Source organism: Mastigoproctus giganteus, chromosome 5 (assembly GCF_048544385.1).
Source record: "Mastigoproctus giganteus isolate SK-2022 chromosome 5, ASM4854438v1, whole genome shotgun sequence".
Lineage (NCBI taxonomy): Eukaryota > Metazoa > Arthropoda > Arachnida > Uropygi > Thelyphonidae > Mastigoproctus > Mastigoproctus giganteus.
The window spans coordinates 58,562,177-58,576,951 of NC_143579.1; the positions used below are offsets into that span (position 1 = coordinate 58,562,177).

A 14,775-nucleotide genomic window follows, 5' to 3' on the forward strand; every position below is an offset into this window, starting at 1 on the left:
TAAAAACCAAGGAAGTGAAGCCAGTCGACATCGCTGGACAGTGCAGTGTTGAGTCAGTTTGGTGTGACATAAGCATTGGGAGATCAAAATTGAGAGTAGGAGTGTGCTATAGGCCTAATGACTCTGATGAGTATAATAAGGAACCGTACAGGGAAATAGAGTGGGCCAGTAAATCAGAGAGTCTTATAATGGGAGATTTTAATTTCCCAGATATTGACTGGAATTTGGGGGCTGGTTACTCACGCACTAGCAGGGCTTTTGTGGATTTATTGGATGATTGTTTTCTACATCAGCATGTTCGGGAGGCAACTAGAGGGAGTAATACTCTTGATTTGATTATCAGCAGTGATTCTTCATGCATTAAGAATATGCAGATAAATGAACCACTAGGTGGCAGTGATCACAGTGTGCTGAAGTGGGATTTACTCAAAGAGGTAACTACCATTAGGGGTAAAGGGAAGGGTTATTGCTTCCGTAAAGGCAACTACGATGGACTGAGACAGTATTTAAATTCTATACAGTGGGACCAACTGATGATGTTACCAACAGCAAATTCAAAATGGGAAGCATTCAAAGAACTTATCTTGGAAGCTACTAGGATTTACATACCAACTAAGAAATATTGTTCAAGGTTTAGGCCAAAATGGATGGCAGATGAACTAATGAGGCATATGGCAGAGAAGAAAATGCATGGGATACTTACAAATTAACACATGACACAGAAGCCTATGATAGACACAAGTTGATATGCAACCAAGTTACAAAGGAGGTTAGGCAGGCGAAGGCAGATTACGAGAAATGCTTGGCAAGGGATGCAAAGAAAAACAGCAAAGAGTTCTTTACTTATGTAAACTCTAGAAGGAAGGGGATGAATCAGATTGGTCCACTTGATATTGATGGGTCAACTGTTGATGATCCTTCTCAGGTAGCTAACAAACTAAATGAATATTTTGCATCGACATTCACACATGAGGAGTTATACAGCAAGGGGAATGCCAGAGGTGTATTCAACTCTAGCAGTAAGCTACAGAATCTTGAAATAACTGGAAGTAAAGTGGAGGAGAAACTGTTGAAGATAAACACAAGAAAGACACCCGGGTGGATGGGATCTATCCAGTTATATTAAAGGAGGCAGCAAAGGAAGTAAGCAAACCCTTAGCCATAATTATGAGAGCTTCCTTGGACTCAGGGGAGGTACCCATAGACTGGAAATGTGCAAATGTGACCCCAATTCACAAAGGAGGATCAAAGGCTGACACAAGTAATTATAGACCTGTAAGCTTAACTTCTCTTCCAGGAAAATTAATGGAGGCACTGGTTAAAGAAGCACTGTAGGATCATTTAGACAAGACTTCAGTTATAGCTCAGACACAGAATGGTTTTGTTAAGGGGAAGTCTTGCCTGACCAACTTGATTGGATACTATGATGCAGTCACAAAAGAACTGGATGCAGGGAATAACTTTGATATTATATACTTGGATCTTAGAAAGGCTTTTGATACTTTTGCACATGGAAGACTGCTACACAAATTGGAGCAGTGTGACATTGGAGGCAAATTGCTGCTATGGATAAAGGGGTGGTTGAGGGGGAGAAGACAGAGAGTGGTAATCAATGGACACTGCTCATCGTGGACTAATGTTATTAGTGGAGTCCCTCAGGGCTCAGTGTTGGGTCCATTATTGTTTTCTGTATTTATAAATGATATTGATGATGGTATATCAAGCTTAATGTCCAAGTTTGCAGACGATACAAAGGTTGGCAGGGTTGTCAAGGACACTACTGACACTATGCTGCTGCAACAGGATCTGGAAAGGTTGAGCAGATGGGCTGAGAGGTGGCAAATGAAGTTTAACATTGACAAATGTAAAGTACTACACATGGGAAACAGCAACCCCAGAGCAACGTATCAACTCTGTGGTACTACACTGACAGTGGTAGAGAATGAAAGGGACTTGGGGGTTGTTGTGCAGGCAGATATGAAGTTCTCTGAGAAGTGCAGACGGGCTGCAAGAGTAGCTCATGGAGTATTGTCAATGATATACAGGAATTTTTCCAGCAGGGATAAGGAGGTGATTATTCCATTGTATAAGGCAATGGTCAGGCCACACCTAGAGTACTGTATACAGGTCTGGAGGCCTCATTTCAAGAAGGATGTAGAGCTGCTAGAACGAGTACAGAGAAGGGCAACAAGATTAGTGAATGGAACAAAGGGGTGCTCTTACGAAGAAAGGCTTAAGTTTTGCAAATTACAGTGTCTGGAGACTAGGCACCAGCGAGGTGATCTGATAGAGGTGTATAAAGCCTTGAATGGTTTAAGCATGCTCAATGCTGATGGGATTCTTCCTCTAGCTCAGAAAAATCACCTGAGAGGGCATAAATTCAAATTGAGGAAAGACAGATGTAGGATAGACGTGCGGAAATTTGCCTTTAGCCAGCGGGTGGTTGGTTGGTGGAACAGACTTCCATCCCTTGTGGTGGAGGTTGATAGCTTAAATAAGTTTAAGGCTCAGCTGGACAGGTATTTTGAACGAACAGAGGGGTGAAGTGGAAGTTGGTTTTTTTTTTTTTTTTTTTTTGGCTGATGCTGCATAAGCTTGCTTTCTTGCATCAAATGCCTCTACTAATGCTAATGCTAATTAGACATGTGACAGAGAAGAAAAATGCATGGGATACATATAAATTAACATGTGACACAGAAGCCTATGATAGGTATAAGCCGGTCTGTAACCAAGTTACAAAGGAGGTTAGGGAGGCGAAGGCAGATTACGAGAAATCTTTGGCAAAGGATGCAAAGAAAAGCAACAATGAGTTCTTTACTTATGTAAACTCTAGAAGGAAGGGGATGAATCAGATTGGTCCACTTGATATCGATGGTGCAACTGTTGATGATCCTGCTCAGGTAGCTAACAAACTAAATGAATATTCTGCATCTACATTCACACATGAGTTATTCAGGAAGAGAAATGCCAGAGGTGTATTCAAATCTGGCAGTAAGCTAGATAATCATGTAATAACTGAGAGTAAAGTGGAGGAGAAATTGTTGAAGATAAACATAAGAAAGGCACCTGGGGTGGATGGAATCTATCCAGTTATATTAAAGGAGGTGGCAAAGGAAGTAAGCAAACCCTTACCCATAATTATGAGAGCTTCCCTGGACTCAGGGGAGGTACCCATGGACTGGAGATGTGCAAATGTCACCCCAATCCACAAAGGAGGATCAAAGGGAGACACAGGTAATTACAGACCTGTTAGTTTAACTTCTATTCCAGGAAAATTAATGGAGGCACTGGTTAAAGAAGCACTGCAGGAGCATCTAGACAAGACTTCAGTTATAGCTCGGACACAGCATGGTTATGTTAAGGGGAAGTCTTGTCTAACTAATTTGATTGGATACTATGATGTAGTCACAAAGGAACTGGATGCAAAGAATAACTTTGATATCATATATTTGGATCTTAGAAAGACCTTTGATACTGTTGCATATGGAAGCTGCTGCACAAATTGGAGAAGTGTGGCATTGAAGGAAAATTGCTGCTATGGATAAAGGGATGATTTAGTGGGAGAAGACAGAGAGTGGTAATCAATGGACACTGCTCTTCGTGAACTAATATTATTAGTGGAGTCCCTCAAGGTTCAGTGTTGGACCCATTGTTGTTTTCTGTATTTATAAATGATAATGATGATGGTATATCAGGCTTAATGTCCAAGTTTGCAGACAATACGAAGGTTGGCAGGGTTGTTAATGACAGTGCACTGCTTTTTTTTTTTTTTTTTTTTTATGATAATCCCAAACACGAAGGTATCAAAACCTATAGTACTTAGTACCATGCATGGGTTGAAGGAGAAGTATGGGGGGGGGATGCCGGAAACTTTGCTCTAGAGTCTAAACATGGGTTTCGCCACTTCAAGCCTCCAATAAACAAAGTGGTGCTATTTCACCGGTTGATGAAAGTCATCTACCACCTGCTGCAACATTATCTAGAAAAGTTGAGCAGACAGGCTGAGAGGTGGCAAATGAAGTTTAACATTGACAAATGTAAAGTACTACATATGGGAAGCAATAATCCCAGAGTAACGTATCAACTCTGTGGTACCACACTGACAGTGGTAGAGAATGAAAAGGACCTGGGGGTAATTGTGCAAGCAGATATGAAGTTTTCTGAGCAGTGCAGATGGTCTGCAAGAGTAGCTCATGGTGTCTTGTCAATGATATACAGGAATTTTTCTGGCAGGGATAAGGAGGTGATTATTCCCTTATATAAGGCAATGGTCAGGCCACACCTAGAGTACTGTATACAGGTCTGGAGGCCTCATTTCAAGAAGGATGTAGAGCTGCTGGAACGAGTACAGAGAAGGGCAACAAGATTAGTGAATGGAACAAAGGGGTGCTCTTACGAAGAAAGGCTTAAGTTTTGCAAATTACAGTGTCTGGAGACTAGGCATCAGCGAGGTGATCTGATTGAGGTGTATAAAGCCTTGAATGGTTTGTGCATGCTCAATGCTGATGGGATTCTTCCTCTTGCTCAGAATAATCACCTGAGAGGGCACAAATTCAAACTGAGGAAAAACGGTTGTAGGATAGATGTGCGGAAGTTTGACTTTAGCCAGCAGGTGGTTGATTGCTGGAAGAAACTTCCATCTGTCGTTGTAGAAGTTGATAGCTTAAATAGATTCAAGGCAGAACTTTACAAACATTTGGAGTGAGGGGATGGGTGAAATAAGGAGATTTTTTTGGCTGATGCTATATAAGCTTGCTTTCTTGCATCATGTGCCCTTGCTAATGCTAATGCTAAAGAAATATGTGAAAATCAGAAGAGATTAGTGGGAACTCCCAATTAATTTTGTTAGCCATGTCTAAAACTCATCACCAATAATGTTAATGAATAACAAATAAATTAAAAAAAAAAAAAAAGTGTCAGTGTATTTTCTGTAAATCATCTGATCAGCTTGACAATTTTGCAGAATGAAAAACTCATGTTTCAGTAAGAAAAATTACACAGTTACACTGAATAAGTCATGGTAAACTACCCTGGTCACAACATAAAGAAATCACTGTTTGAAGTAATGCAGGATCATATAAACAAGAAAGCAGTTTTACTGCAGTCTCAGTATGCATTTGTTAAGGGATATTCTTGCAGACCAATCTGGCTGGATAGTATGATGCAGTAACAAAGGAACTGGAAACAAAAAATAATTTTGACATAATACACTTAGATTTCAGAAAAGCTTTTGATAGTATTGCACATAAAATACTGCTAAACAAATTGTCACAGAGTGGCATTAAGGACAAGCTACTGCTATGGATAAAGAGGTGGTGGAGTGGGAGAAGATAGGGATTAGTTACCAATGGGCACTGCTCTTCTTGGACTAACGTTATTAACAGAGTTCACCAAGGGTTCTTTTCTACATTTATTAATGATACTGATGAAGGTATATCAGGCTATATAAGTTTACAGATGATACAAAAATGCCATTAGATGCCCAGGGTAGTTAATGACAGTAATCAAAATAAGCTACTGCAACAAAATCTATAAAAATTAGGCAGATGGGCTGAGAAATGGCACTGAAGTTTAAAATTGACAAATGCAGTGTACTGCATATGGGTAGCAGTAATCCCAGATTAATGTAACAACTATGTGGTACTACACTCAGCATAATATTAGTAAAAAAATAAGAGGAGTTTACCTCAATATAGTGTGTAGAACACTTCCGTATGATACCTTCCAGAAATTAAAACGGAAAAAACGAAAAAATCGACAACTTACCGGTACTCAATATGTTCTACGTTGATAATAATATTAGTAAAAATACTTTTTACTAATATTATCAACGTAGAATATATTGAGTAGTACAGCTCTGATTCATACTATCTAACTCAGCATAATGGAAAATGAAAAAGACCTGAGGTAATTGTGCAGTTAGACATGAAGTTCTCTAAGCAGTGCAGAAAGGCTGGACAGCTCGTGGGGTTTTGTTAATGATATACAGGAAATTTTGCTAGAAGGGATAAAGTGATTATCCCATTGTATGAGGCAATGGTCAGGCTGTTCTTGAGTACTGCATATGGGTCTGGAGGCCTCATTTTAAGTGCAGAGAAGAGTAATGAGAATAGTGAGGGTTTTCTTACCAGGAAGGCTTCAGTTCTGCAAATTACAGCATCAGGAGACTAGATATATGTGATGAAATCAACTGAGTAAGCTCAATGCTTATGGCATCTTTCTTTACTTAGTTACAGACATCAGCAAGAATATTTGCTGATGCTATCGAGGCAGTGTTAGGTGGGTCAGAAAACTGCTAGCTTAGGGGGGATACAAGGACTAATAGTTTAACAGTAGCCGCAGGCAGAGGTGAAGGTGATTCTTGCACAACTTCTATTAGAATAAGTAGCGACCTGGAGCGAGGAGTGTTGGATGGCAGTCATCGTGAAATAGGTGGGTATATGGGATGTGTTAGGGTAACTAGGAATAGGAGCATGTATGCTTGCATGTACACCAATGCTAGAAGTATAGTAAATAAATTTGATGAATTTGAAGTGTTGGTCAAGACATCAAAGGCAGATATTGTTGGGATAGCAGAGACGTGGTGTCACACAGATATAAAGAATGCAGAACTGGAATTTGGGGAGTACAATGTGTACAGAAAGGATAGACAGGATAGAAAGGGAGGAGGTATTATGCTGTTAATTAAGAAAAACATAAAATCAAAAGAAGTGCACCCAGTTGATATAGATGAACAGTGCACTGTTGAGTCAGTTTGGTGTGACATAAGCACTGCGAAAGCAAAAATAAGAGTAGCAGTGTGTTATAGGCCTAATGACTCAAACGAGTACAATGAAAAATTGTACAGAGAAATAGAGTGGGATAGTAAATCAGAATGTCTTATAATGGGGGATTTTAACTTCCCAGATATTGACTGGAACTTGTGGGTTGGTCACTCACACACTAGTCAGACTTTTGTGGATTTATTGGATGATTGTTTTCTGCAGCAGCATGTTCGAGAGGCAACCAGAGAGAGTAATACTCTTGATCTGGTTATCAGCAGTGATCATTCCTGTATTAAGAATTTGCAGATAAAGGAAAAACTAGGTGGCAGTGATCACAGTGTATTGATGTGGGATTTACTTAAAGATTTAATTACCATCAGGGATAAAGGAAAGGGTTTTTGCTTCTGTAAAGGTGAGTACAGTGGTCTCAGAAAGTTTTTAAATTCTGCACAGTGGGATCAACTGACGACGTTACCAACAGTAAATTCTAAGTGGGAAGCATTCAAGGAATTAATCGTGGATGCTAATAAAAGTTTCATACCTATTATTGTTCAAGGTTTAGGCCTAAATGGTTATCTAATGAACTAATGAGACTCATAACAGAGAAGAAAAATACATGGGATGCATATAAATTATCCAGCGACTCAGAAGCCTATGGCAGATATAAACTAGTCTGTAATTTGGTCACAAAGGAGGTTAGGCAGGCGAAGGCAGCTTACGAGAAATCCTTGGCAAAAGATGCTAAGAAAAACAGCAAGGATTTCTTTACTTATATAAACTCTAAAAGAAACGGGATGAATCTAATTGGTCCACTTGGCATTGATGGTTCGACTGTTGATGATCCTCAGATAGCAAACAAACTAAATGAGTATTTTGCATCTACATTCACACATGAGGAATTATTAAGGTTTGAAAATGGCAGAAGGTAATCAAATTGTAGCAGGATACTTAATGATTTTGTAATAACTGAGAGCAAAGTGCAAGAGAAACTTTTGAAGTTAAACATAAGAAAAGCACCTGGGGTGGATGGGATCTATCCAGTTATATTAAATGAGGCGGCAAAGCAACTAAGCAAACCCTTACCCATAATTATGAGAGCATCCTTGGACTCGGGGGAGGTTCCCACGGTTTGGAGATGTGCAAATGTATCCCCAATTCACAAAGGGGAGAGCGAAGGGTGACACGAGTAATTACAGACCAGTTAGTTTAACTTCTGTTCTGGGTAAAATAATGGAGTCACTGGTTAAAGATGCATTGCAGGATCATCTAGCCAAGACTGCAGCAATAATTCAGACACAGCATGGGTTTATTAAGGGAAAGTCTTGTCTAACATATTTGATAGGATATTATGATGTGGTTACAAAGGAACTGGATGCAAAAAAATAATTTTGATGTTATATATTTGGATTTCAGGAAAGCTTTTGACACTGTTGCGCATAGAAGACTATTGTACAAATTGGAGAAGAATGGTATTAAGGGTAAGTTGCTAGAATGGATAAAAGGATGGTTAAGTGGGAGAAGACAGACGGTGGTAATCAATGGGTGCTGCTCTTCATGGACTAATGTTATTAGTGGAGTCCCACAGGGTTCGGTGTTGGGTCCACTGTTGTTTTGTATATTTATCAATGATATTGATGAAGGTATATCAGGCTTAATGTCGAAGTTTGCAGATGATACAAAGGTTGGCAGGTTGTTAATGACAGTGTGCTACTGCAACAGGATCTAGATAATTTGGGCAGATGGGTGAGAAGTAGGAACTGAATTATAACATTGACAAATGCAAAGTACTGCATATGGGTAGAAGTAACCCCACAGAAACGTCCCAACTGTGTCGTTGTGTTGTACTACACTTAAGGTGGTAGAAAATAAAAAAGACCTGGGAGTAATTGTGCAGTCAGATATGAAGTTTTCTGACCAATGCAGACAGGCTGCTGGGGCAGGTCATGGGGTTTTGTCAATGATATATAGGAATTTTGCTAGCAGGGAAAAGGAGGTGACTGTCCCTCTGTATAAGGCAATGGTCAGGCCATGCCTTGAGTACTGCGTACAGGTCTGGAGGCCTCATTTTAGGAAGGATGTAGATTTGCTTGAGCGTGTACAGTGAAGGGCAACAAGGTTGGTGAGGGGAATGAAGGGATCCTCTTACCAAGAGAGGCTTAAGTTCTGCAAATTGCAGTGGCTAGAGACTAGACACCTGCACAGTGATCTGATTGAGGTGTATAAGGCCTTGAATGGGTTGAGCACACTGAATTCTGATGGGATCCTTCCACTTGTTCAGATTACAAACCTAAGGGAGCATAATTCAAATTAAGAAAGGACAGATGTAGAATAAATGTGCGGAAGCCAGCGGGTGGTTAATTGCTGGAACAAACTTCCATCTGTCATTGTGGAAGTTGATAGGTTGAATAAATTTAAGGAGGAACTGGACAGGCATTTAGAGGGAATGGTGTGATTTTTTTTTTTTTTTTTGGCTGATGCTGCATAAGCTCATACACTTGCTTTCTTGCATCACATGCCACTATTATTACTACTACTACTACTATGAGGGGGCATAAATTCAAATTGAGGATAGTTGTATGGAAAGTTGCCTTCAGTCAGAGTGGTTGATTGTTGAAACAAACTTCCATCATTTATTGTTGAACTTGGTAGTTTGAATAAATGATTAGAGGAATTAGATATGTAATATGGGAAGCATGTGTGTTGCTGTATAAACTTGTTTCCTTGCATCATTTGCCACTGCTAATATTAAATCCCTTCTATCTTAACTGAATTGAAATCCACACTTTTGTCATTTGGTGTGAAAAATAGCAATCACCACTATGCTAGCCAGAACGGCAAAAAAACGTAAGTGTGTATGTGGGGGGGGGGGGAATTGACTTTGCAAAGCAATATTATATCACACCCTCTATTATTTTTACCCCTTATATCATGTTACCCCTTAATAAATCCATGCTGTAACCACAGTATAGCTGCATTCCTATGGTCCTGTATTAATTCTTTAACAGTGACTAGATAATATTCCCCTGAACAGATGTCAATCTTACAGGTCAGTTTATTATACCATAATGATCTTATTAACTTAAAGATCTTAACCGTTGCTTTTCCAGAATTGTCCAAATGTAGCATTTCTCTCAATAGACAATTTGTGAGCTTGCAAGAAAACTGCTTATTAGACTGTTTATTTTATAATGTGTGTGGAGGGAAAGAGGTTATTATAAAAGCCCAAAATCCAGTGACTCCTAGGATTTACCAGATTTCAACATTTAAAATTTTAAAACTTAAACTATTATTACCAAAGTTTTTTGGTAAAAGTCCAAATATCAACACATTTCACATTATTTCACACTGTTACTGCTCTGATATTCAATACATATTTAACAATTTGTATTTGTAAAAACTTGCTTGATAGTCCCGATCAGAGGGGGGCCCCAAAATCACTGTTTCAAAAACTCATTGCTGTTTTTTATAATATTTTTAAGTGAATTTTATTGGAAACTGAACTTTCTACCTGCCAAAGTCAATGAACTTTACTTGAACATTAATTTGATTGAACATTCTACCTGCCAAAGTGAACTTTACTTGAAGATTAAGTTGAAAATTACGTTTTTTACAAAAATGGTTTTACTGATTTTGATGAAATTTTATATTTAGTTCTTATGTCATATAATTTGTTTCTTTTGTTGTCACAATAAAATGAAATTGAAAATGATCATTAGTTTTTCTTTAGATGGGGCCCCCAAATTCCATTTTGCCTTGGGCCCCATGAAGGTATAACACACCACTGATTCTTTTCCATTATAACTTAAGTACTGCATATTGGGTACCCCAAACAGAGTGAATATGTTATCCAAATAACCTCGTGGAGACAGCAGACATATTCCACTAGGCACAATACAAGAAGAGAAGAAATTATAATTTTCTGCATCATTCGCTTTTCCAATTTTTAGATAACGGCATAACAAGAACATATCTGCTATCTTTAAAAGTTGCCTGGGTAACATATTCACTATATTCGTTATTCAGCATATTAAGGTATTCAGTCATATCTGTTTATGGTTTTTGTTTCTATACTTGAATTCGTAAAATAGCAATGTTATTTCTTAAAAAAGATGTTTGTTTGTTATTTGATTTTTAGGAGCATTAGCAACTAAGGCCATATTGCTCCGGGGATATGCGGTGGTCATTCCCTGACCTTTCCATATCGTCCGTATTTGGTGGTCACGGGCTCAAACCCCAGTCTAATCAAGAAGCGTGTGCTACTCTTAAAAAAAATAAAATAAATAAAAAAGAAATAACATTGCTATTTTAAATTGTTGGTTTACCATATTAGAGTGGTAAAAGTCAGAAATAAAGTCAAAAGTCTTAAAATTTAAGGCTTTTACCAATGAAAACTGATAAATCCTAGGATTTAAGGGATTTTGGGCTGTTACAGTAATGTGTGTGGTAGAAATAAAAAAAATCTATTAAAAAGTATTACTTAAATTTCCATATATATATATATATATATATATATATATATATATATATATATATCTTATTCCTATTCTAAAATGCATTACTATACATTGTATACTGTACATCACAAGTATTTTCTGTTAATCCTTTTTTTTTTTCCTTCCTAACATACCTTTTTTTATATTTTGTTTAAACCCCTCTTATCACTGGATTGGTTCTATCAGGATAAGGCAACCTATATTCTTGGCAATAAACTGAGTTATTGATATGCTGACATCTACATTTTCAGTTTGACACTAGCAACAAGTTATTATTACAAGAAAGGTTCAAAGTCAACATTCTGTGCAATTTCAGTATGCTGCACAGGTAACCAAGTTGTTATCATAATAACACAGTCAACCTGTGATTTTTTGAGAAGCAATTTTTATTATGCCACATACAGAAAGAACTGATAACATGTTTCATTTCCTGCGGAAATGCTCTTACTGGCACTACTATTACCTTCACAATATTTACGTAAAAAAAGAGCTGGCAAGCAGTTAAACTGCATAATTAGATCAACTGCCTGTTGACCTTATTATGTCAAACATTAACATACATAATGAGGTAGTAGCAGAAGTAGTAGCGGCATGTGATGCAAGAAAGCAAGCTTATGTAGCATCAGACAAAAAAAAAAAAAAAACATTTCGCACATCCATTCCCTCTAAAAGTTTGTCCAGTTCCTCCTTGAATTTATCAACTTCCACAATGATAGATCAAAGTTGTTCCAACAATCAACTACCCGCTGGCTAAAGGCAAATATCAGTACATCTATTCTACAACTGTCTTACATAAATTTCAATTTATGACCCCTCAGGTTCATAATCTGAGCAAAAGGAAGAATCCCATCAGAATTAAGCCTGCTCAACATATTCAAGGCCTAATACATCTCAATCTGGAGACTAGGCACCTGCAAGGTGCCTAGTCTCCAGATGCTGCAATTTGCAGAAATTAAGCCTTTCATGGTAAGAGGGGCCCCTCATTCCACCCCAATCTTGTTGTCCTTCTTTGTACTTGCTCAAGCAACTTTACATCCTTCCTAAAATGAGGCCTCTAGGCCTGTACACAGTGCTCAAGACGTGGCCTGACCATTGCCTTATACAAAAGGATAATCATCTCCTTTTCCCTACTAGCAAAATTCCTGTATATCATTGACAAGATCCCATGACTTACTCTGGCAGCCTGCCTGCACTGCTCAGAAACCTTCATATTTGACTGCACAATTACCCCCCCCCTTTTTTTTTTCATTCTCCACTACCCTGAGTGTAGTACCACAGTTGGTACATTTCTCTGGGGTTCCTTCTACCCATATGCAGTACTTTGCATTTGTCAATGTTATTATTCAGTTCCCACTTCTCAGCCTATCTGCCCAGCTTTTCTAGATCCTGTTGTAGTAGCACACTGCCATTACTGTCACTAACAACCCTGCCAAACTTTGTATTACCTGCATACTTGGACATTAAGGCTGATATACCTTCATCAATATTACTGATAAATGTACAAAACAATGGGCCCAACATTAAACCCTGGGGACTCCACTTTAGTCCATGAACAGCAGTGTACATTGATTACCACTCTCTGTCTTCTCCCACTCAACCACCCTTTTATCCATTGTAGCAACTCACCCTTGATAACATACTGCTCCAATTTGTACAGCAGTCTTCCATGTGCAATTGCTCCAATTTGTACAGCAGTCTTCCATGTGCAACTGCTCCAATTTGTACAGCAGTCTTCCATTTGCAACAGTATCAAAAGCTTTTCTGAAATCCAAGTATATGATATCAAAATTATTTTTTGCATCCAGTAACCACACCATATTATCCAATCAAATTTGTCAGACAAGACTTTCCTTTAACAAACCCATGCTGTGTCTGAATTATTACTGCAGTCTTGTCTAGATGATCCTGCAATGCATCTTTAACCAGTGACTCCACTATTTTCACCAGAACAGAAGTTAAACTAACAGGTCTGTAATTACTCGTATCACCATTTGTGAATTGGAGATACATTTCCACATCTCAATGGGGACCTCCACTGAGTCCAAGGATGCTTTCATAATTATGGCTAAGGGTTTGCTTAGTTTCTTTGTCGCCTCATTTAATATAACTGGATAGATCCCATCCATCCCAGGTGCCTTCCTTAGGTTTAACTTCAACAATTTCTCCTCCACTCGGCTCTGTTTTTACGAAATCCTTAAGCTCCCTGTTAGAATTTAATAAGCTTCTATCCTCCACTTCCCTACAGAATTCCTCATGTGTGATTGTGGATGCAAAATACTCATTCAGTTGGTCAGACTTAACATATCTACCATAGGCTTCTGTGTCACCTGATAATTTATATGCATTTTTTTTCTCTGCCACGAGTCTCATTAGTTCATCTGACATCCATTTCAGCCTAAACCTTGAACAGTATTTCTTAATCTTAATGAGGTAACAGGTTTAACCTGTTTCCTCATTATGCATATTACTTTCTATTAATCGTTAATTGGTCATTTTTAAATTTACATATATCCACAGCGGTACCACAGGCTTTGTAAAAAATATAGTAGATTGCAATATCTCTTCCATAACACCGTTACGTTGATTAACCAAATTTATTCAAAAAATTAAATAAACTCCTGTGTTCTACCAAACCCAACAAACAGCATGCTTTTGGAAAGGAAGAAATATTATATTGCATAATGCTCGGGTCGGGGACCCTGTTACATTAAAAAAAAAAAAAACAGCAGTAAACAGCAAATATGTTATAGCCATGTGAGGAACCGGAAAGATCATTTCGGTTTCACACCAATCTGTAATATCGTGTACATATTCGATAATCAAGTATCTTTTATTGAGAATCTGTTTTGCAAAATTTTCCATTTCGATTCCTGTGTGTAAACCATCGCTTTCCACATGTTGCCAATGTAATGAAAATATGATCATTAATTAATTAATAAAAAAAATGTAACAATATTCAAATATTATAGCGTATTTACTGATAATCCATACTGCCCAAATTTTTAAAACTGTACATACTTTTCAAAGCTTTGAACCTATATATTGTCGTTACATTTTAATAATTTTAAATCTATCTTACTTTAAACCGAAGGTTTAATAATTTGAAGAGAACTTGCATGGATACAAATAAACTATTATTATTATTATTTTTTTTTTTTTTCACTGATCGCGAGATTCTGTTCTAAAACTAGCCAAAAACAAAACATATGCGTACTTAGTAACACGTGATATTTCGTTAAAGAGGTAACATTCTCTCTCTCTCTACAGTATCTCTATATGCTGATTGGCACACGTGTCCTATTGTTTATTTGCAAGGTAGAATGCTTCTGAACAAAATTGAGTGTACACTGACCGCTGATTCAGTGCTAGCTTTATATGAGCGAACAAAGTCTTAAAATTTATTGCAGTAGCCGTGTATAGCCTATAAACGAAAACGCATACTGTATTTTAATTATTTTTTAAAAATATTGCTTATTTTTGACATTTCATTACAGTATTCCATAGCTAGAGCAAGCGTT

General features: G+C 37.8%; 1 protein-coding gene across 1 annotated transcript in view; it reads right to left on the reverse strand.

Moving 5' to 3' along the window:
* The window catches only part of DNAlig3 (DNA ligase 3), a 305,218-nt gene extending 290,646 nt beyond the window's left edge, over positions 1-14,572 (reverse strand). The window contains exon 1 of the mRNA XM_090374562.1: positions 14,472-14,572. The gene's annotated coding sequence lies outside the window, so the exon portion shown is untranslated. The remainder of the gene's footprint in view (positions 1-14,471) is intronic.
* Between the last annotated feature and the right edge of the window lie 203 nt (positions 14,573-14,775).